General features: G+C 45.4%; 1 protein-coding gene across 3 annotated transcripts in view; it reads right to left on the bottom strand.

The window, feature by feature from the left end:
- MBOAT2 (membrane bound O-acyltransferase domain containing 2) overlaps positions 1–22,544 on the bottom strand; it is a 120,545-nt gene that overhangs the window by 87,358 nt on the left and 10,643 nt on the right. Inside the window, exon 1 of one of the 3 annotated variants that reach the window (XM_044262112.1) lies at positions 11,731–11,749. The exons of the other annotated variants lie outside the window; for them this stretch is intronic. The gene's annotated coding sequence lies outside the window, so the exon portion shown is untranslated. Of the gene's footprint in view, positions 1–11,730; positions 11,750–22,544 lie in introns of those variants that run through there. 3 annotated transcript variants of the gene reach the window in all.

Raw genomic sequence — 22,544 nt, 5'->3', positions numbered from 1 at the left:
TGGTGATTTCATCCAGACCTCAACAGAGGTTAGAAGCACCTATTCCTGATTAACTGGAGCTTACCTCCCTTCATTTCACTCTCAACCGTCTATGTAAAACTCCAAGGAACTAATTAAGAGGAATTTATTTATACTTGCCTATGAAATTAAAAGGGGCTAGATTAACTGTATCCACAGCTGCCAAATTGTGAGGCTCAAGTAAAGGCAATCTGTCGAAGCAAATTTAATCCAGATAAAAATAAATAAACTCAACACACGCGCGCGCGCACACACACACACACACACTCACATCCCAAAATAACACATGAGCACAGACACAAAGAAAGGGCTAGTCTGCCTAACATCCCCAACACTTGTCAAACTTACTCTGACATTTGACTCGCGAGCTGCTCATCCGTGAGCAGGATAAAGGGGGATAAACAGAAGAACGAGGAACTACTGCCCTTTTTATTAAGAGGGTTTGGTGCACGTGTGTGTGCGCACGTGTGAACACCTCAGTATCCGTCTCTTCCGTGGTCACGAATAACACCAGCAAATCCCAAGACATGCAGAAGGAAAACGTGAGTCTGAACGGACAGTGACAGTATAAACGACCCCAGCGTATCCATACGACACGTATCACTGAGCAATGAAACGGAATGAACCATCAAGACACACCCAACAGCCTGGATAAATCTCAAAATAATTATGTTGAGTGAGAAAAGTGAAAAAAAGAAGAAGGACTACGGTACAATTCTATTTATACACATTTCTGAAAATGCAAACTATTCTCTGATGACTGAGAGCAGATCGGTGTTTGCTTGGGGATGCGGGACGGGAGAAGCAAGAGGCAGGTGTTACTCAGGGGCACAAGGAAGCCTCAGGGGTGACGGAAATGTGCATTATCCTGAATGTGGTGACATGTGATAGATGGATACGTATGTCAAACATCCAACCTTACATTTTAAATATGTGTAGTTCATTATGCACCCATTATACTTCAAAACAACCGTTTAAGGGGCACCCGAGGTGCCGTTGGTTGAGGGTCCAGCTCTTGATTTTGCCTCAGGTCATGCATGATCTCAGGGTCCTGGGAGGGAGCCCTGCGCCAGGCTCTGCGCTCAGCACCGAGTCTGCTGGAGATTCTCTCTCCGTCTCCCCTGCCCCTCCCCCAGTGCACACGCCTTCTCTCTCTCTCTCTCAAATAAATAGATAAAATCTTTAAAAAAATAAAAGTTGTTTAAAATGTTTTAAATAACAATCAATTCACATCGACCACTGTGGGTGTTTCCGTGAGAACCTCACAGCAGGAGTGAGATCACCCTGACTTTTAGAAGGATATGTCATTGCAGTCACATACTGCACTCACGGACAAGCGACAGACAGCAGTTTCGGAATAAATATAGATGGGAAACACCTACAGGCTTATCTTCCCTCCCTGTTCATTGCTCTCATGGTTTAAAAAGATAGACCCATTTTTGTCAAACTTCTCTGGGAGTCTCAGAGAGGCTCTGGGGCTCAGTAGATGTCTGGTGTTCAGACAGAAGGGAGCCAAAAGGCCGCCCAGGCCCACTTCCTCACTTTCAAGTACACTGAAGAGTCTGCCCTGTCTGGAGTTCACGTGTGTTTGCGGGCACGCGACTTTGTCATCCTAGTCTCGAACTCTCCGCCAGGCTTCAGGCGCATTTACTCAGCAGCCCGCTAAACCAACTCACCTCCATGTCTCAAAATATCTTTAAACTTACGGGAGCCCAGAAGGGAACTCTTGATCCCCACCACCGACCTCTCCCCGAAAGTCACACATCTCAGTCGAGGCAGCGTCCCAAAGCCAGCGGCTCAGCCAAGTCCGCTGAACGGCAACCGACCCCGGACCACCGCCACTCCTCCCTTCCACGGCCACTCTGTTCCTAGATCCTCTCCGTTCTCTCTGCCAGTTGTAGCACGCCACGCATCCGGCCTCCACCTCCACGGCTGCCCACACAGTCCCTCTGTTCCCTCTAGTGCCTCCGCACATCAGTCGCCACACAGCAGCCAGTACTGTGATCACATCAGTCCCCAGCTTCCAACAAGCGAGGAGACCACCACTGCCACTAAAATAAACTCATCTCTCCTCTGCCCCCAAAGGACCAGGCCCTCTCCCCAGCCTCATTGACCATCATTTCTCACTGATGGCCTTTAAACCCTACTGACCTCCCGACACACCAAACTCATTTCTGCCTCAAGGCCAAGGTCCCCCACCCCGACACCCAGAATGTAGAAAACACTGATACTTCACCATTCACATCTCAACTCAAGGGGCGCCTGGGTGGCTCAAGGAGGCTGAGTGTCCGACCTGGGCTCAGGACATGATCTCAGGGGACTGGGGTTGAGCCAGGCCTGGAGCACCTCATTAGCAGGGCTCCCTGCTCAGCAGGGAGTCTGCTTCTCCTTCTCCTTCTAGCCCTTCCCCTGGCTCGTGCTTCCTCTCTCCCTCTCAAATAAATTTGTTTGCTTATTTATTATACTTGCTAATAAAAATTCATCAATTTAAATTACTCATTCATTCCTGCTATCAGAAACATTAGCCCAAATAAGAATAGTAATCCTTTCCTAATTTACCTTGAAAACTTTCATATCCAGGGAGCTACATATTACTGGGTAAAAGCACGCACCCTAAAAAAACAAAGTCAATTTCAATGCTCCTATCAAATGTACAAGGCTTTGAATTATGCAAAAAAATCATTGTTCTTCTGGGCTGCCTCATAGCATCAGATTTCACTTCAGTACAATGTCAACTTACACATACGTCGATTTGATTTTGAAATTCTACTACCTCCCACCAAAAACAGTCTACTTTTTGATAAGAATCACATCAATATAAAAAGTATTAACTTTTCATGATTAGCTTGAGCTCTGAGACACTGCCCTTGGAATGCTTAGCCATTAAGCACCTACATATTATCCAAATGAGCCAACGTAAGTATTGTTGATTTTTCACTTTTTTTTTTTTTGAACTTTTAAAGGCTTCAGATAGCGCCATCAAAAAAAAAAAAAGCCACAAATGATCATTATGTCCCTTGATGTCATATACTATAAATTATTCTATAGTAAATCTTTAGAAATAGTCCCTAGAATGTACATTTCACAGGAACACGGATCTTCTCTGTTTTGCTTACCGTAACCCCCAGCACCTCTCCTGGCATCTGACCAGCACGTTAACAAACGCGTGCTGTTAGATACTTGCAAATTCACATTTGGTCTCACCAGTTTCAGATCACCTATTATTCCAAATTTATGGAGAAATCGCTTCTTCTTACTGCTTGATGTCATTTTAACATTAAGCATGAGCCAAAAAGTAATTCTTTGATATAGTCATGACAAATACTGGACTTCCACATTACATGGTGACTATGGTGAGCTGATCACAAGAGAGCCCACAGCTGTCCTGTGACGCAGGGCACGCAGAGGCGGCAGGACTCCACGCGGTCGTGGGACACGGACTCCACTACCAGACTCCTAACGAGAGTTTCCGTTCTCAGGCTAGGGAGGAAACCACAGCTGGAAGACCATCTGTACGTCCCAATTTATCAAATATTTACACCAACTCGGAGGTGAATGTTAAGTAGCTGCACACAGCTGATAAAGAAAGTCAACATAATTAAGGAGTCAAAGGCAGCAATTATGAATCATAGAAAAGCCACTGGGTTTCGAGGTGTGCCCTAGTAATTTATTACTAGTGAGAGTTAAAATAGTCAAGTTTGCGAACAATTTACTTTAATAAAGCTTATCCCCAAAACATTACTCGTGCCTTCGCATTTCTCAGAAAACAGCAGCAGAGACGCAACTGGTTTGCTGGGAAGTACATGTGACACACTGTGCAGAAATGGGACTGTGTCTCATACGAATGTCACCCAGCCTCTCACAGTGGGCTGACAACTGTGCATCTAAAGGAAGCGGCACACGACTACCTAAGAATAAACTATAAATACAAGTCCTTGCTCCAGCCGTAACCGAGTAACTCTGGCATGTTACAACCTCTTTATGTCACAGTGTCTTAATAGGAAAATAAGAATAACCCCATCTACATTTGTGGGTTATGAAATTGACAAAGAAAAACATGACGCAGACTTCGCTTCCTCACCCACATGGTCTGCGTGCCTGGCCAGCTGAGGGAGGCACAGTAGGCTCAGATACCACCACGGTTGTCCCCCTTACATGAGTCTATGTGGAATACAAACAGAAAGTAGAATAGGGAGGGAGAGATGGAGAGTTGTTGTTAAATACAGTTCCCAGTTTGCAAGATGAAAACATTCTGGGGCTCTGCTGTACAACCATGTGAATGGACTTAATGCTATTAAACCATACAGTTAAAAACAGTTAAAGTGGCACATTTTATACATTTACATATGCTAGATGTTACCATAATTTTAAAAAAGGGGCATCTGTGTGGCCCCGTCGGTTAAGCATCCAACTCTTGGTTTGGGCTCAGGTCAGAACCTTAGGGTCACGAGATTGAACCCCACATCAGGCTCTGTGCTGGGGTTGGGGGTGCTGCTTGATTCTTACTCTCTCTCCCTCTGCCCCTCCCTACCTCTCTAAAAAAAATAATGATAAATTTTTTAAAAGAATCAAGAAGTTCATCAAAAGACATCATAAAGAAAATCACACTATGAACTTGAAGACTATATTTTACAACACACTATAATAAAGAATTCAAAACCAAAAACCAAAATAGAGAACCTCTAAAACCATTAGAAAAGAAAAACTACCCAATTTTTTTTTTAAGATTTTATTTATTTATTTGACAGGCAGAGATCACAAGTAGGCAGAGAGGCAGGCAGAGAGAGAGGAGGAAGCAGGCTCCCTGCTGAGCAGAGAGCCCGATGCGGGGCTCGATCCCAGGACCCTGAGATCATGACCTGAGCGGAGGGCAGAGGCTTTAACCCACTGAGCCACCCAGGCGCCCCAAACTACCCAATTTTTTAAAAGACAAAAGAATGAGCATTTCACAGAAGAGAAATGGCCAGGAGCTTTATGAAAAAATAACAAGGTTATTGTGTTCAGGAAAACTAAAAATTAGAATCATAAAATATCTTTCCATACCCCAAAGAACAGCTAAAGGGTTTCAACCTGAAAACGAGGTGCTGATGAGGATGTGGGACAAGAGAATTTCAATACGCTGTTGGTGGGGGGTGTATACTGGTATCACCACTTTGGAAAACAGTTTGGCATTATTTAATACAGTTGAAGACTCTCCATGACCATTAATTCCACCCGAGGTAGATAAACCTTAGAGAAATTCTTGCATATGTGACCAGGAGACATGAACAAGAACTTCACAACAGCCTTATTTATAAATAGTAAAAACCTGGAAACCACCCAAATGGCCTTGGCTCAGAGAACACCAATAAGTTTCAGCATATTCACACTCCACAGAAGTGGGAATAAAAGAACAGCAGCTAAGCCGACCAGAATAAATGTATCTGGCAAACATAATATTGATGTCAAAAGCGAGACTCAGGGGTGCCCGGGTGACTCAGTGCATTAAGCGTCCCACTCCTGATTTCAGCTCAGATGGTGATCTCCAGGTCGTGAGATCCGACCCTGCCTGGAGCTCACCAAGTCTGCTTGTCCCTCTCCCTCTGCTTCTCCCTTGCTTGCTCGCTCTCGAAAATAAATAAAATCTTAAAATAAATAAAATTTTAAAAGCAAGACTCAGAAGAAAATATATGGTATAAATCATTTAAATAAAGGTCAAAAGTCAAAACTGAGCAAAACTAAACACCACACTGTTTAAAGGTACACACATTCACGGTGAACACCACTAAAGGAAATGAGAAATCCCAAGTTCTGGAAGTTACTCCTCTCTTGAATGAGTTCGGAGATGGGTGCCCAGACACCTGGAAAGGTCTCCCTGAACTTGTAAGTATGGGTGAGGATTTCATCATCCTCTAATAACATGGTGATTGCTCCTGATCCCCTGCAAATCTAATTTTTATTTTTATTGATTTATTTATTTTTTAAAAAGATTTTATTTATTTGTCAGAGAGAGAGGGAGAGAGAGCGAGCACAGGCAGACAGAGAGGCAGGCAGAGGCAGAGGGAGAAGCAGGCTCCCCGCCGAGCAAGGAGCCCGATGTGGGACTCGACCCCAGGACACTGGGATCATGACCCGAGCCTGAGCCGAAGGCACCTGCTTAACCAACTGAGCCACCCAGGCGTCCCCAAATCTAATTTTTAAAAATCAACTCCCAGAAAAGGGAAGAAGCACTAGGACAAAAAGTTCTAAAAATAAGAAAAGAACTTTGGGGTATGGAAGGGAAAAGGAGAGAACTGTAAGTCCCCCAACATTATTAACTTTGTTTTCTAAGTAATAACCCACCAACTTCTGTAGAGCAACTCAAACCTGACACCCTTTGTGGCACTGGTCATGTGTCACGTGACTGCCAACTTCTTTAAGAATTCCTATTACGGGGTGCCTGGGTGGCTCAGTTGGTTAGGTGACTGCCTTCGGCTCGGGTTGTAATCCTGGAGTTCCAGGATCGAGTTCCACATCAGGCTCCCCACTCGGCAGGGAGTCTGCTTCTCCCGCTGACTTCTCGCCTCTCATGCTCTCTCTCTCTAGGATGAATAAATAAAATCTTTTTAAAAATTTTTTTTAAATTCCTATTACGAGAAGTGAGTTAAGGGAAATTGGAGGGGGAGAAAAACCATTAGAGACTGTGGACTGAGAAACACGGGGGGGGGGGGTGTTAGGAGGGGTCAGGGGTGTGAGGTTGGGGGAGCCTGGTGGTGGGTATTGTGGAGGGCACGGATTGCATGGAGCACTGGGTATGGTGCATAATCTATGAATTCTGGAACACTGGAAAGAAATAAAACGGAAAAAAATTCCTATTATGGCACCAAGCGAATAAATCCTTTAGCCTCCCTATGTTCACCATCACAAGGAGAGGAATCAAGACAGGAAAGCCCGTTGCCGTCCTGGGCCACAGCGGAGCACGGAGAAGGGCAGGCAGAGCAGGGAGAGGCCGTGCGGGCAGCGCGCTGGCCCGAGAGACGCAGGCGGGCAGCGGCGGGCGACGCGGCGCGCTCAGAGCTCCCCGCCGCCACCGGCAGCGCCCTGAGAAAGGGCGAGCAGCACACGGGACACCGGCCGCCTGAGGCCCCACACTACACGTGCACAGCTCCGCAGGGCAAACCCCTAAAACTTCCAGTGCCTTCTGCCAGCTTACGACGCCCGAATGGAGCTCGGCGGGGCCTGCGGCGGGCAGGGGGCGCGGGCGGGAGGACCGCCGCTCTCTGCGTTTTATCCCCAGCGCTCTCGGAAGGATGTTTGTTTGAGTTTTTGTCACCATCTCATCAAAGTACCGCAGGCTCTTTACTCTGTCAAGCCAAAGTCTTCGCCTGAGAGCACGGCGGCGGCATTCTGCAACGGAACCTCGAGCCCTCGCCCGCCCTGAGCGCCACGCTCGCTCGGCGCTCGGCTGGGCGCCTCTGCCGCAGAGTCCAGCCGGCAGCTCCAACCCAGCACAGCCAAAGCCGTCGCGTCTACCCCTTGCCGTCTCCGGAGCCGCTCTCCCCCCTGCCCACCACTTGCGCAGGAGCTCAGGCCCGGAACCCGGGCGCGGGGACATCCCATCCTCTCTCCCGCGCACCGGGCTCCAGCAGCACGCACAGCCCGCCCCGGCCCCTGCACACCCCCAGCACGCCCCATGCGTGGGCTGCTCAGAATGACTCCTTCCAGTGAGTGTGATGTGGAAAGTGGGGGTTAAAAAACAGCATTCAGTGGAGAGCCGGGGGAACAGTGCCTCAGCCCGGTGACCCAAGTTGTACCAACAGTGTACGTCAGGTTGAAAGCACACCCGCTTGATGTGAAGGGATGAAAATGACACCGCACCTCTGTGGTCTTCCAAACACCCGCAAGCCCAGACTAATCATGAGAAAAACATGAGATGAATCCTACCTGTGGGACACGCTACAAAATGACCAACACGCCTTGTCAAAGCTGTCAGGACATCCAAACCACAGGAAGTCTGGGAAACCGTCCCAGTCTAGTGGGTCGTAAGGAAACACAACAGTTAAATGTAACACGGAAAATTCTACATGGGATCCTGGATCACAAAAGGAACTTGTTATGAACTGAGTATCTGTATCGCCCCCAAATTAATACACTGAAGCTCTAATCCCCAATGTGACAGAATTTGGAGATGGAGCCTTTGGAGTTTTCTTTGGAGGTTTAGAAGAGGTCATGAGGGTGAGGCCCTCATCATGGGATTAGTGCCCTGATCAGAACAGATACCAGAGAGCTCTCTCTCTCTTTCTCTTTTTTACTTCCCACCCTGCATCCCTCCCCTCCTCAAACACGCATGCACCAAGGAAAGGCCATGTGAACACACAGCAGAAAGGCAGCCACCTGTGAGCCAAGACAGAGGCCTCACCAGAACCCCACCATGATGCTGGCCCTCTGAACTCAGACGTCAGTCTCCAGAACCCTAAGAAACAGAGGTCTGTTGTTTAAGCCACTCCATCTGTGGTATTCTGTTACGGCAGCCCAAGGTAGCACCTTAAGTAAAAATTGAAATCCAAATAAAGAATGGAGTTTAATTAATAATGATGGACCAATATTGGCTCACTAGCTGTGATGAAGGGCCATATTACATAGTAATATATTAACAACAGGAAGAAGTAGATGTGGGTTATTTGGGAACTTTCTGTACTATCTTCACAACTCTGCAAATTTATAAATGTCCAAAAACAAGTTTAAGGGAAAAAGAAACTCAAATGCCTTCCTATCTTATTTGGTCCATTGCCAAATTCCTGCCAATCTCTCTCTCTCTCTCTCTCTCTCTCTCTCTCTCTCTTTTAACTGTATGGTATCACTTTTATGTTCAATAGAAAAAAAAAGTCAAGCTCATTGGAAGAGTAAAATAGTGGTTGTGAGGGGCTGGCAGGGGATTAGGGTCTCCCACTCTCTTTCAGCTCCTCACCTGGCATCACTCTGGTTTACCAAGTTCACTTACCATGAGGATATGGGTTACACAGGTGCATACACGGTTGTCAAAACAGAGCAAACTATACACTTCCGATTTGTGCATTTCACTGTATGTAAGTTAGACTTCAATGAACGTTTTTCAAAAAACACGACTGATAAAATGAGAAATCTAAGAACATAAAAATTACCCCTGAACTCAGTAGCTTAAAACAAATAACAAAATTCTCTTGCTCTCGAAGCTGCAATGAGCACAGATGGACAGGGAGACTCATCCCTGCTCTACCTGGGATCAGTCAAGTACTGACGTTATGGAAAGGCTCAGTCACTCGCAGGTCAGATCCCTGGGGCTTGCCATCTGAGACCTTCGCTGGGGCGTAGCTGAAACACCTCCACAGGACCCCTCTATGAGCCCTGGGCTTCCTCACAACATGGTGACTGCGTTCAAAGGACAAGCACTCTGAGAAAGAGAGAAATAGAGACAAAAGCAGAGCCACACGTACTGGTGGGAGCTGTAACCTTCTAATGACCCGACCCTGGAAACCACCTCACATCACTTCCACCATATTCTGTGAGTTGGAGTAGTCAGAAACCTGTCCGGGTTTGAGGGGGAAGGAAATAAACTCCATCCTTGATAAGAAGCGATGAGAAATGGAAAGAGTGCTGTGGCCATTTTTTGAAAGTAAAATATTCCACACGCTGAAATGCAAAGTTAAAGGAAGCTCCAAAAGACATGAATAGCAAGAGAGAATATATAGACTTAATTTATCCAAGACGTCACCATCTAGCAAATAAGAATCCCTGAAAGAGAACAACAAAAAGAGAAGGAAGAAGTTATCTAAGAAACAATTCCAGAGGATTTCCCAGAGTTAAAGAACATGAGTCATCAAACTGAAAAGAACTTACCAAGAATCCACACTGAGATAATGTGAAACTTGAGAACATCAAGAAAAACAGAAAATCCTATGAATCTTCAAGGGAAAAAAAATCAGGTCAACTACACAGTTAAGAGAACCAGACTGGCATCAGACTTCTCATCATCAAGTAGGTGGAAAAGTAACAATACAATGCCTTAAGAGTTATAAGGGAAAGTTATTTTCAACCTAAAGTTCTATGAAGATACTTTCAAATACATAAAAACTCAGAAAGCAGACTTCCCATGTGCTCTTTCTTAGGAAGTCAGTTGGAGATGTGCTTCAGCAAAATAAAAGTCTAAACTAAGAAAGATGGCCCAGGATTAAAGAAATAATGAATCTGGCTCAGACATGCAGTCAAAAGCAGCTGCAGAATGACCATGTTGCAGTAGGCTGATAACAGCAACCAATCCAGATCAGAGAGGGAAAGCAGGAGGCTCTGGAAGACAATTACCCAAGGAAAGAAAAATAAATTCTCAAAGTAAAGATGTTATTCTGAAGGATTTGGAATTCAAAACTTAAGTTAGCAATATACTTTCCAAATTTCTACAGTGGGCAATATTATTAATTTTAATAATAAAAAAATTTTATATAAAGAAAATTTTAAATTACCAAATTAAAGGACAGAAAGCTATTAAGAAAAGAGGTTTTTAATTTTAAATTTAAATTGACTGTTTCTCTACCTAAAACTAAGTCTTTGGAAGTTTTTTTTTCTCCCAAGAGAAATAATGTAAAATAACGTAAAATCTTACACTCCCCAACCCACAAAACAAAGGCATTTTCCGTTCAGCTGCCAATGAAAATTACCAGTTCTTAAAGGTTCCATTCTGTGTCCTAGAAGAAGTGATTTTCAAAACATCCATAACTCTAAAAAAGTGAGATTTTATTGCTTTCTAGCTGGTAAATCCACACAAAAACCATTTCCACCATATACTTTCATTCATTTTAGAAGTAGCCACCCGGGGGGGGGCCTGGGTTGGTCACTTAAGCATCTGACTCTTGATTTTGGTTCAGATCATGATCTCAGAGATCAGGGATCGAGCCCTGCATCAGGCTCCGCGTTAAGCAGAGTGTCTTAGCAGGGTGTCTGCTTCTCTCCTTCTCCATCCCCCTCGGTCCCTCCCCCTGCTCACACACACTGTCTCTCTCTCCCCATCTCTGGAATAAATAAATCAAAAGAAGAAGAAGGAGGAGGAGAAGTAGTAGTAGTAGCAGTAGTAGCAGTAGTAGTAGTAGTAGTAGTAGTAGGTTGTGTGCCCTGTAGTGAGGACCACCCAGTTCGAAGGTCACCGGACCCACCCTCTAGATACAGCCCCGCCTCACAGCAGCTGGAAAGGCCTGGCGGCACAGGGACAGCTGCACCAGCGCCATCTGTCCAACAAGACCAGGCTTTGTGCTGCTGTCGAGAGGAGCAAGGCAGTCGTTTTAAGATCTGGGCCCTCAGCTCGTGGAAGCTCCTTCACCCCGTCTGCCCATTCTCTGAAAGGATGACGGGGAACCGCTGCCGCTTGTTGAGCAGCTACAATGTACGAAGGGGTCCGTTACCTCAACAAGGCTCTCCGTAACCTGGAAAAGAGTTACTAATATCCCCATTTTTTAAATGAGGAAATGGAAGCTCAGAAGGCCCAAGTAACGTGCTGAAGTCAGAGAGCAGGGGAGCCAGATTCAAGCTGAGGCCAAAACCAAAGATCACACTCAGTCCACTCGGCCCCTCAAGTGCATATGACTAATTTACAACAGTTTGGGGAAAGACTGATGAAAAAAAAATTTTTTTTCAAAAACACAAAGGCTGATTCTGGACCAGGAGACTTAAACTGCCAGGAAGGTTCCAGGTCTTGTGATCCAGGGGGTCTGGGGAAACCTCCCTCACCTGGTAAAGCAGGATGATCCCTGGGCTGGTATCCCTCCTCATAGCCATCTGGATCTCGACCCTACACACCTGATCTTGAGACCCTGTCTTAGGTGTCCGCCAGATGACATTTCAGCGCACGAGTGCCATCGTGCCTGGAGGAGACCAGGGGAGCTCCAGGGTGAGGACAGAGGTAGACTGCTTCGGCCAGAGTCAGCACAAGAAATGCTCTCCAGCCGGAAGGGAGCACCAGCATCACTGCGATGTGTGCCTTGTCACCAGGCACAGTCGGAACAATATGTGACCACGCTGACGGGACGCAGAGACTGTGAAAACAGAAGCAACAATCAGGACAACAAGGAGCTCCGAGTCACAGATGCCTAACAGAGAAGGCAGATGGAGAGCTGACAGCGGTCTGGTAATGGTATCCGCCGCGGACCAGAACTTACTGTCTTCTTAGATGCTATCAACATACACACGCATCCCCAGCAGCATTTATGGACTGCTCCCGTTGAGATATATCCAAAACAGAGTTCGCTGTATTTTTTCAGTGTTAATTTCTCCTACTTTGTCTTTGCTTTTTAATCAGAAAACACAGTCTAATATTAACATGTGCAAACTAGCCATCACTCTGTAGGAGCCTAACTTCTTTATCACTACCTATTCATGAGAAGAAAAGAAACACAGTAAAACCTAGACAAAATGAACTATTCAGATTCTGCGTTGTTCTGCTTCCCTGGGTTTTTGGATGATACAGGAACTGTTTTAAGTACTACTGTTAAAAACCTTACATGTGTACGTATCAGTCCACTTTCTTTTTTTTTTAAGATTTTATTTATGTATTTGTCAGAGAGAGTGAGCACAGGCAGACAGAGAGGCAGGCAGAGGCAGAGGGAGAAGCAGGCTCCCTGCTGAGCAAGGAGCCCGATGTGGGACCTGATCCCAGGATGCTGGGATCATGACCTGAGCCGAAGGCAGCCGCTTAACCCACTGAGCCACCCAGGCGTCCCTCACTTTCCTTTTTTGGTGTTAACTTTTTCCTATCTCCTCCTTGGCTTAAAAAGAATTTAAAGCAGATTCGTTTTTTTCTGACTCCAATACCCATATGCTTTCACTAAACCATTCTTCTTAAATATCTAGTCACTAATGGCTAAAAACCAACACAAAATCATCTAGTACCGGAGATTCAAGAGATAATGAAGAGCTTCTTCTCCCAATAGCTTACAATCTAGTCTAATAAGTACACAGGAAAAAAAAAAAAAGGAGAGATTATAGTCCAGTATGTTCACTGCTATAAGTCATGATAAACACAAGTATTACAACACTAACAGTGGCTAACAGTGACTCAGCACTTCCTATGTTCCAAACCCTACACAGAGAAAAGACCTTATAAAGTCCTCAGCACATGGTGTATACTTGTTGGGGGGACCCTCTGTTCCCCAGGTGGCATGTTTCTCTTAGCAATGCCTCTGCCCCACCTACTTCTTCCCATCAGAGGAGAAGCGACTCACTCAACCTTCTGGGCTTTCTTTCTTTCTTTTTTTTTTTTTTTTTAACATTTTATTTATTCATTTGACAGAGCCCATGCGCAAGCAGTGGGGAACCCCTGAGAAGGGATCCCGATGCAGGACTCGATCCCAGGACCTGAGCCAAAGGCAGGTGCTTCACCAACTGAGCCACCCAGGGACCCCACTTCTGGGCTTTCTTCAAACCCACCAGCCTACAGCCTGCTTCCCTGTGTGGGAAGTTTACTGGGGAAGCTGTGTTTCTTCTGGGGAGAACAGACACCCAGCCCTGCCTGCAACGGGGGAGTTCAACTTACTCTGAAGAGTAAAGCACTGGCAGCTCCCGGGGCAACTCCCCCAAGCCACCACCTCGGACTCCGCTTCTCTCGGTAAAGCTGACCATCTCGCCCACGTCTCTCTGACTCTTGGAAATCTCTCCCTCTCTGGTCTCAGTTTGACAAGAGGGGGTTATTAATGGCTCAATCCTAAAACTCCAACATACCATTATCTCCATTTTACATACAAGGGAACTGAGGCATCCCTAGTTTGGTTGAATAACTAGTCCCAGGTTTCCTACCTAAAAAGCAGCACTACTGCCATTTCACACCACTGCCTCTTAATAAGAAAAAAAAAAAGTTTCCAAATTGGTAATGCATTAATCTTAAAGGGAAATGACAAAAAGGAAATAGAAGTTAATGCTAAGACAGGTCATCTGTTCCATCACTGGCTGTTGATAAATTATATTTGGTGAGCTTTAGGAAATGAAAGCTATAAAATACATATAATCATCAGGTTCACAGTTCATTAACACAACAGTTTATTCATCACCTGAATATGCCAGGCCCCGTCCCAGACACCAGTGGGTAAAAACAGCCCCTGTTCTCGTGGACATTACATTTTAGTAAGAGAAACAGACAATAAACAAATGAATATATAATGTCAAAATGTATGAAATAATGTAAGATCAATATTTTTTAAAATATGACAGAAAGAGGAAAATGACAGGAGGCTCCTTATTTTTAAAGATTTTATGTGTTTTTAGAGAGAGAGAGGGAGCACAAGTGGGGGGAGCAGCAGAGGGAGAAGGAGAGAAAGAAAAATCTTAAGCAGACTCCCCACTGAGCACAGAGCCCAATGCAGGGCTTGATCTCACAGGTACCCCAAAATGACAGGAGTTTCTACTTTCAAATGGGGAGATCGAGAAGGCCTCCTTTAGTAGGCCTTGAGAAGACAGCTACCCAAGAAGTAAGTGAGGGAGCAAGCCACACAGATCTCTCCAGCAGGAATATCAAGTGCAAAGGCCCTGAGGCAGGAATATGCTTCAAATACTCCAACAACTGTAAGAAGGCCAGTGCAGATGAAATAGAAAGGAGAAAAACCTGTAGGAAATTAGGTGTGACAAGTTGGTGGGGCCCAATTACAGAAGGACTTGGGATTCTAGTTTCAGTAAGAAGAGAATTCCCCAGGGGGCCCTGAGCAGGGATAGGACCTATAACTTAATACTAAATGTCTCTCTTCACTTTCTTTACAATACATTTCCTATAGTAATGTGACAATTTTTTGTTTCTTCTTCATGTGTAGGCAGAGAATCAAGGAAGAGTGGAGACTCCCTTTTATCCTCAGAAACATGAGGCTGAACTCACTAAGAGGAGGACAAAGGAAAAGTGGACATGTGTGCTCAGTTAACTGTGACACCTCATCAGAGGTGGCTCAGGGTGACCTCTGCACATAAGGCAGGAGGATACCCAGCCTCCAGCGTCCCTTGGCCATACCATCCAGTCTGTAACTGGCACGGTTCCTTTTCCCATTAAAGTCTAACTCAACACCACACAGACTGGGGGTAAGAAAAGAGCCGGGAATGTAAACATGTAAGCAAATACCATGAATGCGTTAAGCAGAATACTGAAATTCTAGAAATGCTTTTGAGTAACTGATTGGTTTTAAAAACAAACAAGTAAAAAAAAAAAAAACCTGCTGGTAGACTTCTAAATGGTTTGGAGGCTTAAAAACTAATTCAGTATCATTTTTCTAAAAATTGGAAGTATCATCCTAAACACCTGACAAACACCAGCAGGGGTAGCAGGCATAGGCACACTCGTTGGAGGGGTGCCGGGGATCTAGCCCTTACACCAAAGATCTTGCTCAGTGTAGTCGAGGAAATAACCTAGTAAACCGACACTTCTAAAAACTGTACAGAAGAACACCTCACTCAGTGCCAGCCAGAGGCAAGGGATACAAGGTGGCCACAGGCCCTTCGTAGGGCCTCTTCCCAATCCATTCAACCAACTGCTAAAGGCAGGGGGACTGCGGGAAGCATGTCTGCAGTGGTGGGGAGACACTCACCCAAGCTGGGCAGCACGGGCAACTCGTCTACACGTAACACATTCCCATAAAGAACAAGGTAAGGCAACTTCTTCTTTTAGATCAAGACCTGAGAAGAGATCAAGAGTCGGACGCTTAACCAACTGAGCCGCCCAGGTGCCTCTAGACAAGGTGACTTCTAAAGGGTGTAAGTCTGAAGAAATTGTCAGAAGTGAAAACATGATTAGAAATATTAAAAGAGAAAATAAACTGTGACAATTAAGAGAAAAAGGAGAAGTTCTCATAATTGTTCTTAAAAAACCCAGTAATTTTGCTATTGCCTCAGATCTAAGAAACCTCTTATCCTAAGGAAATAAACAAGCATATGTACCAAATGTATATATTGGGAAATTTATTGCAAAATGATAACAACAAATTATATATCACCCAAGGAATAATTAAACTATATACATCCAACTGTTGGAATATTATATAGGTTCTGAAAAGCAATTTAAGGGCGCCTGAGTGGCTCAGTGGGTTGGGCCTCTGCCTTCAGCTCAGGTCATGATCTCAGAGTCCTGGGATGGAGCCCCGCAACCAGCTCTCTGCTCAGCGGGGAATCTGCTTCCCTCTCTCTCTGCCTGTCTCTCTGCCTACTTGTGATCTCTCTCTGTCAAATAAATAAATAAAATCTTTTTTTAAAAAAAGCAATTTAATAAAACTGGAAACAACTCTCAAAATGTTTAATAAAAATAAAAGGTTAACAAAAATTTAATATTTGCTATGTATCCAATTTTGTCTAAACACACACACACAGACAAGTCAGCAAAAGTAGTCCGAGTTGAAGAATAATGTGTGATATTCCAATTTTTATCTCTGTGCTCTGTATCTTATAAATTTTATACAATGAATTATGTATTAGTTTTTAAATCAGATAGAAAATATACAAACTGGGGCACCTCAGTGGCTCAGTCATTAAGTGTCTGCCTTTGGCTCAGGTCATAATCCCAGGGTCCTGGGATCAAGTCCCACACTGTGCTCCCTACTCGACAGGAAGCCTGCTTCTCCCTCTCCCACTCCTTCTGCTTGTGTTCCCTCACTCCGTGTGTCTCTCTCTCCATCAAATAAATAAATAAAAATAAAAATCTTTTTAAAAAAATACAAACTAAGTTCATTTGCCTATTAGGGTACATAATACATCATTGGTAAAAACACAAATAAATTTTAAAAATGCATAAATATCAAATGAATTTAGATGTAATTTAAGAAGAATCAGCTCCCAAAGAGAGAAAGAAAGACCTAATTTCACCCACTTTGCAAGTTACAGATAAACTGAAGTTTGGTTTTGCTGTTACTCAGCCCAAAACGACTGTTCTACTTTGGTTAGGGTCTTGGCCTGTAAAAGGCCAAATGGCCTGATGCCTATTTCCTGGTATCCTTGAATTTCTCACTTATCTCAACTTTATCTCCTGAGATAACTTAACCTACCATTATTCTGAGCAGCAAGGGAACACCAATATTACAAACAATGTGCGTCATTCACATTTATTCTTTACGATGAATATTAACTTTTCAAATGTATGTACTTAAGCATTACACATTTAACTTGGAGTAAATTTGCCTCATAGGATTTCTATATTACTACTCTATCAAGTAAAATATAACTACATGTTTCTCATCACAAGAGTAAAATGCTGTTATAATTGAGTACAAAAGCTATTAGTTATCTGGTTCCATTTAAGACATGAAAAAAGGACCTTTTTTAATGAAAATTCTGTATTTGGGGATTCTGCACATCTCGTACGATTGGATTAAAAACAAAATAATCAGTTCGGCTACCTCAATTTCACATACAGAAAAACTCTGAAGTCACAATAATAACCGTAGTGAATCACACACACACAACAAAAATACATCAGAACTATGAAGAAAAAGAAGGCGTAAAAGAGAACCGGGGTATCCAAAACATGTTTTGTTTCTCGCTAATTAAACCTCAAGTCAACAGTCTTCATAAGAACGTTTAAGAAGAGAAGTCCTATTGTTTTGAATTTATGGAGGGAAACATGTTTGCAGAATTAATTAGAAGACATCGTCAATCATTTTCAGGAGTTGAAGACAAAGACATTCTCAAGACTCGACTGGGTAACAGTCCGCTTTAACTCGATGCTGGTATTAACCATTCAGCCATTACGCATTTGACCAAAACGGTGACTTGAAAGACCTACTTTAACACCATCTTAGATGGCGCTTTTCCAGCATGTCATCCCCGCTCTTCTGGTGCGCTCTTTTTTTCACACCTGAACACACCATCAGCCAGCTGTGTGCAGCGAGGCCAGGGGGTCTACAGTGGCATTTGGGACGCGCCCAGTGGTTTCCATCGCCTCGAATGTACCATGGATGAAAACATGCTCCATTACTCGACCAGTAATTTTACTTTTTAGTACACAGTAATAAATAATAGAAGCAAAAACCAATAAATCTGCGAACAAGCATGCCAACCAGCTTGCCAACGAAAACGATGCAACAGTCTGAAGAGGGCAACGGCTGAGACGGAACCTCCAGGTGTGGGACGCGCCCCAGGAGAGCTGCAGGTGCTTGCGCCGAAGGCCCTGCTCTCCGGATGGGAAGACCTGGGGTGCTGACGCCTAAGTTACGAAGGGCAGTTGCTCATAAGCCAACCGTGTAACGAAAGAATGGACCGTCACCAATGACCCAACAGGTGACCATGAAGAAATGGGCTTAAACCGAGCATTTCTGGATTATTTCAGAAAGTTTATGGGCCCCAGGATGGCAAGCTCCGTCACAGCTGCCGCCATCCCGGAATGGAACGGACTGCCCAAACAGAGGGAGCAAGCTCTCCATCAGAGAGGGCTCAAGGAGAAGCCAGACGGCCACCCGCCGGACACGTCCCAGCGCAGGGCGCCTTTCACGCGAGCCAAGCTCACCAAAGGTGCCACGGCGGCCATCGCTCCCGGAGGCTTGCTCTGCAGAACAAATAAAGCGAGCCTCAAGTGACTCACGTGGCTTGTGACACTCTGTGGGAGAACCCCAGCCTGAACCCAAGCTGGCTCCAGCACCTACGATCTTAACCACTGGAATCTTAAACGAAGCGTGCTGGCCTGTGAGCCAGTGACACCCTGGGACCCTGCCCACGTCCTGTCACTCTGCAGGACGAGGCCCCACGTGCAGCCTAGCCAGCAGTCAGTGTTTGCTGGAGGGAGCCTGCCCTGCTTTCCTTCGAGAACAGATTCCTCCATTGCATGCTGCACCGTCTCTCTGGGATGCCAGGAAAATTCATCCTTCAAGATTCGGTCGCGAGCATTACCCGGCCTGAGCAATGTGAACCCGAGTGACAGCTGCTTTTCCCTAGCTGATTCCAGAAGCTGATGGACCCTGCTTGGCTCTTCCACAGTCACAGAACTGTCTCTGGATGTGGCTGCCCAGGGAGACAGCACTGACCAGCCTCCAGCCCCACACCCCAGCCGTGACCGGTAGCCATGTGACAAAGCTCTACAAGAGGAATGTGAGTCACAGTGGTATGTATGTGCCACTTCTGGCCCACAGCTGTGACCGCATGGCTTCTCTCCCCGGAGCCTTCCAAGTTCTCCAAGTACAGTCGCCAGGGCAGCAGCAGTGACATCACCTGTGAACTCGCTACTCCTGCAAATAAAATCATCAGGCCGAAGCCCCGGCCTAGTGAATGAGAAACCCTGTTCCCAGGGCCCAGCAGTCTGCTCCAGCCAGGGCAGCGGGGGCCCCTGAGGCCACCCCAAGCTTAAGGACCACTGCCGTAACCAAGCCAGCCCCCGCCAGCTGACAGTAAGCCCCGGGTGGAAGAACACTGTGTTGAGAGGAGGGCGGGGGTCTGCAGGACCAGGCGCGTCAATATACTCCAGCCTCGACCGTTTGCGCGGACACTGTGACGTCAGGAAAAAGAAACTCCTATCTTTTTTTTTTTTTTCTTTTTTTTTTTAAAGATTTTATTTATTTATTAGACAGAGAGAGAAATCACAAGCAGGCAGAGAGGCAGGCAGAGAGAGAGAAGGGGGAAGCAGGCTCCCTGCTGAGCAGAGCCCGATGCGGGACTCGATCCCAGGACTCTGAGATCATGACCTGGGCCGAAGGCAGCGGCTTAACCCACTGAGCCTTATTTGACAGACGGAGATCACAAGTAGGCAGAGAGGCAGGCAGAGAGAGAGGGGGAAGCAGACTCCCCGCTGAGCAGAGAGCCCGATGCGGGGCTCGATCCCAGGACTCTGGGACCATGACCCGAGCCGAAGGCAGAGGCTTTAACCCACTGAGCCACCCAGGTACCCCAAGAAACTCCTATCTTTAAGTCACTGGCTTACTGCTGGGATTCTCTGTTGTAGCAGCCTTACCCAGACTAATCCCAACATCTCTCCTCTGATCCTCGTGTGCTGTAAACACGTGTCCTTCTCCTCCTGCTGCACGAGGAGCTCAAGAGCCAGAACCGCTTCTTACCCATCTTCACACCCGGGACCTGATAAACCCCTGGCCTATATTACACACTCAGTAAACCATGATATCTACTGACCCCACCTCGCTTCCCCACCAAAATGGTGACTCCTGACACCAGGAGTGATACCATAACCAGTTACTGGTTAAAGTGATACCATAACCAGTAACTTACCTTTTGTTTTTTTTTAATATTTTATTTATTTAAGAGAAAGAGCGCATGCACAGAGGGAGAAATAGAGGAGGAAGCAGGCTCCCCGCTTAGCAGAGAGCCCAAATGCAGGGCTCGATCCCAGGACCCTGAGATCATGACCTGAGCCGAAGGCAAACACTTAACCAACTAAGCTACCCATGCACCCCAACAACTTTCCTTTTTTAAAAAATGTTGTAAAAGTTGGGGTGCCTGGGTGGCTCAGTCAATTAAGCATCGGCCTTTGGCTCAGGTCATGATCCCGGAGTCCTGGGATGGAGCCCCATATAGAGATCCACATTGGGTTCTCTGCTCGGTGGGGAGTCGGCTTCTCCCTCTCCCCACCCCCTGCGCATGCTCTCTTGCTATCTTTCTTTTCTCTCAAAAAAAAAAAAAAAAAAAAAAAATCCCAGGGCACCTGAGAGCTCAGTTGTTAAGCGTCTGCCTTTGGCTCAGCTCATGATCCCAGAGTCCTGGGACTGAGCCCCACATGGGGCTCCCTGCACAATGGGGAGCCTGCTTCTCCCTCTCCCACTCCCCCTGCTTGTGTTCCCTCTCTCGCTGTCTCTCTCTGTCAAATAAATAAATAAAATCTTTAAAAAAAAAAAAAATCCCGAAAGTACGAACATTCACTGCAGACTACAACACTATAACTTACACATTTCCATATCATTCCCAAAGGATACCAGTTTGTCAAGGTTTGTCTTCTACATGACTCCCACCTAGTTTATTTGATTCCCGGTTTCAGAGAAGGCTCTGGATTTCAGTGGCAGTCCACCTCCCCGGGATAGGACTTCCGGTAATACACAACACACCTGGCTTTCCCTTGCTGTGCCTCCCCCTGCTGCCCACGGCGGGCTGTCCAACGCAGGGAGGGCTGATGGGCTCACCCGCGGCACCACCGGAGCCAAGGCACACTGACCTGCAGGGCGATCTTCAGTTCACAAGAACTAACCCTTCAGTATCCTACATTTACCTGATCTAGAGTTATGGACGAAATAAGGAAATGTAGTTTAACATTTTCATTATTTTCCAGAGGACCTTGTTTTCAATAAAATCAATACAAAAAGCAAAACAATCCAGAACCAGTCTTGGGCTCTGTTCCAATTTATTTTGTCTTTGTTGAAGTGGTCCCAACATCCTTTTGTCTTTAACATTCTCAGGATTTTTTTTTTTTAATCTACTCAAGTGTTGGCTACTGAATTACTTTATAAATTACTTTATAAATTACAGTCCTATATGGTAAACTCTGAGTCAGTGCCAAAAACCTTCTTAGAACAGCGTATGTCTCCATTAATTTATATTTCCTGTACTTTAAAAAAAGAAACCACTTTAGAATGGAATCCTTCCAATCCATATTGAAAATTGTAACAAATATACAGTTTGACAATACCCAAAATTCCCTTTCGGTTGTGACAAGTTTATCAGAATTTCTATTCAAACCCAATGGAAGGCTGAAGCTCAATTTTGTGATGCCAAATACACCAACTTTCCTTTACTCTGGGATTTAACGATATTTTACAAGAACAAAAGGAAAAGACACACTAGTCTGATACTCTAGGAGAAGTACAGAAACCAGCTCGTAGCAGGATTATGGTCTTAGAGACTGAGGACCCCTTAACTATCTCCAAACACAGGCAGGACCAGCACGGGAAGCTCCACCGTGCCCTCCACCTTCATCTTCTCGGCTCTACTCAGACACCCAGTCTCCGTCATTTCTATTCTTGGTAAGCAGCTAACATGAACAGCTGTGCCAGTCTTGTATTAGAAAAGGCACGCTAAGACTCACAGTGCAGCAACTGTAGATTAAACTTAAACTCCAAAGCCTGAACAGTTATCACAAGACAAAATACTCTGGCCAAAATTCAATGCACACTCCAAAGAAACTGAAAAGCTGGTAGGGGCTTGTAAAGCAACCAAGACCTTTTCAAATATTATTCTCTATTAGCTAGACACTTTTTTTTAATGTCACACCCCATTAAACAGCCTGGACAACTTAGATCAATTAATCACTGTAAAACTGGACCTGCAAAAAGAATGAAATGATAGTTGTGTGAGATTCCAACCTTCCTTCTCTAAAGGGATATTAACTTTCTGGGGCGCCCGGGTGGCGGAGTCGGCTGGGCATCAGACCCTTGGTTTCCCTTCAGGTCACGGCCTCACGGCGGTGGGATGGAGCACCACCCTGGGCTCCACGCTCAGTGCGGAGTTGGCTTTGGTTCTTTCTCCCCCCTTTCTGCCCCCCACCCCCGATCTCTCTCTCTCTCTCTCTCAAATAAATGGACAAAATCTTCAAGAAAATAAAAAATAAAGGGGATATTGATGTTCAAGATTATTTCCAAGATGTGACCTACTCCCAAGGG

This window comes from Neovison vison, chromosome 8 (genome assembly GCF_020171115.1).
Source record: "Neovison vison isolate M4711 chromosome 8, ASM_NN_V1, whole genome shotgun sequence".
Lineage (NCBI taxonomy): Eukaryota > Metazoa > Chordata > Mammalia > Carnivora > Mustelidae > Neogale > Neogale vison.
The sequence above is the reverse complement of the archived record's forward strand: the minus strand, read 5'-3'. Positions and strand labels throughout refer to the sequence as shown.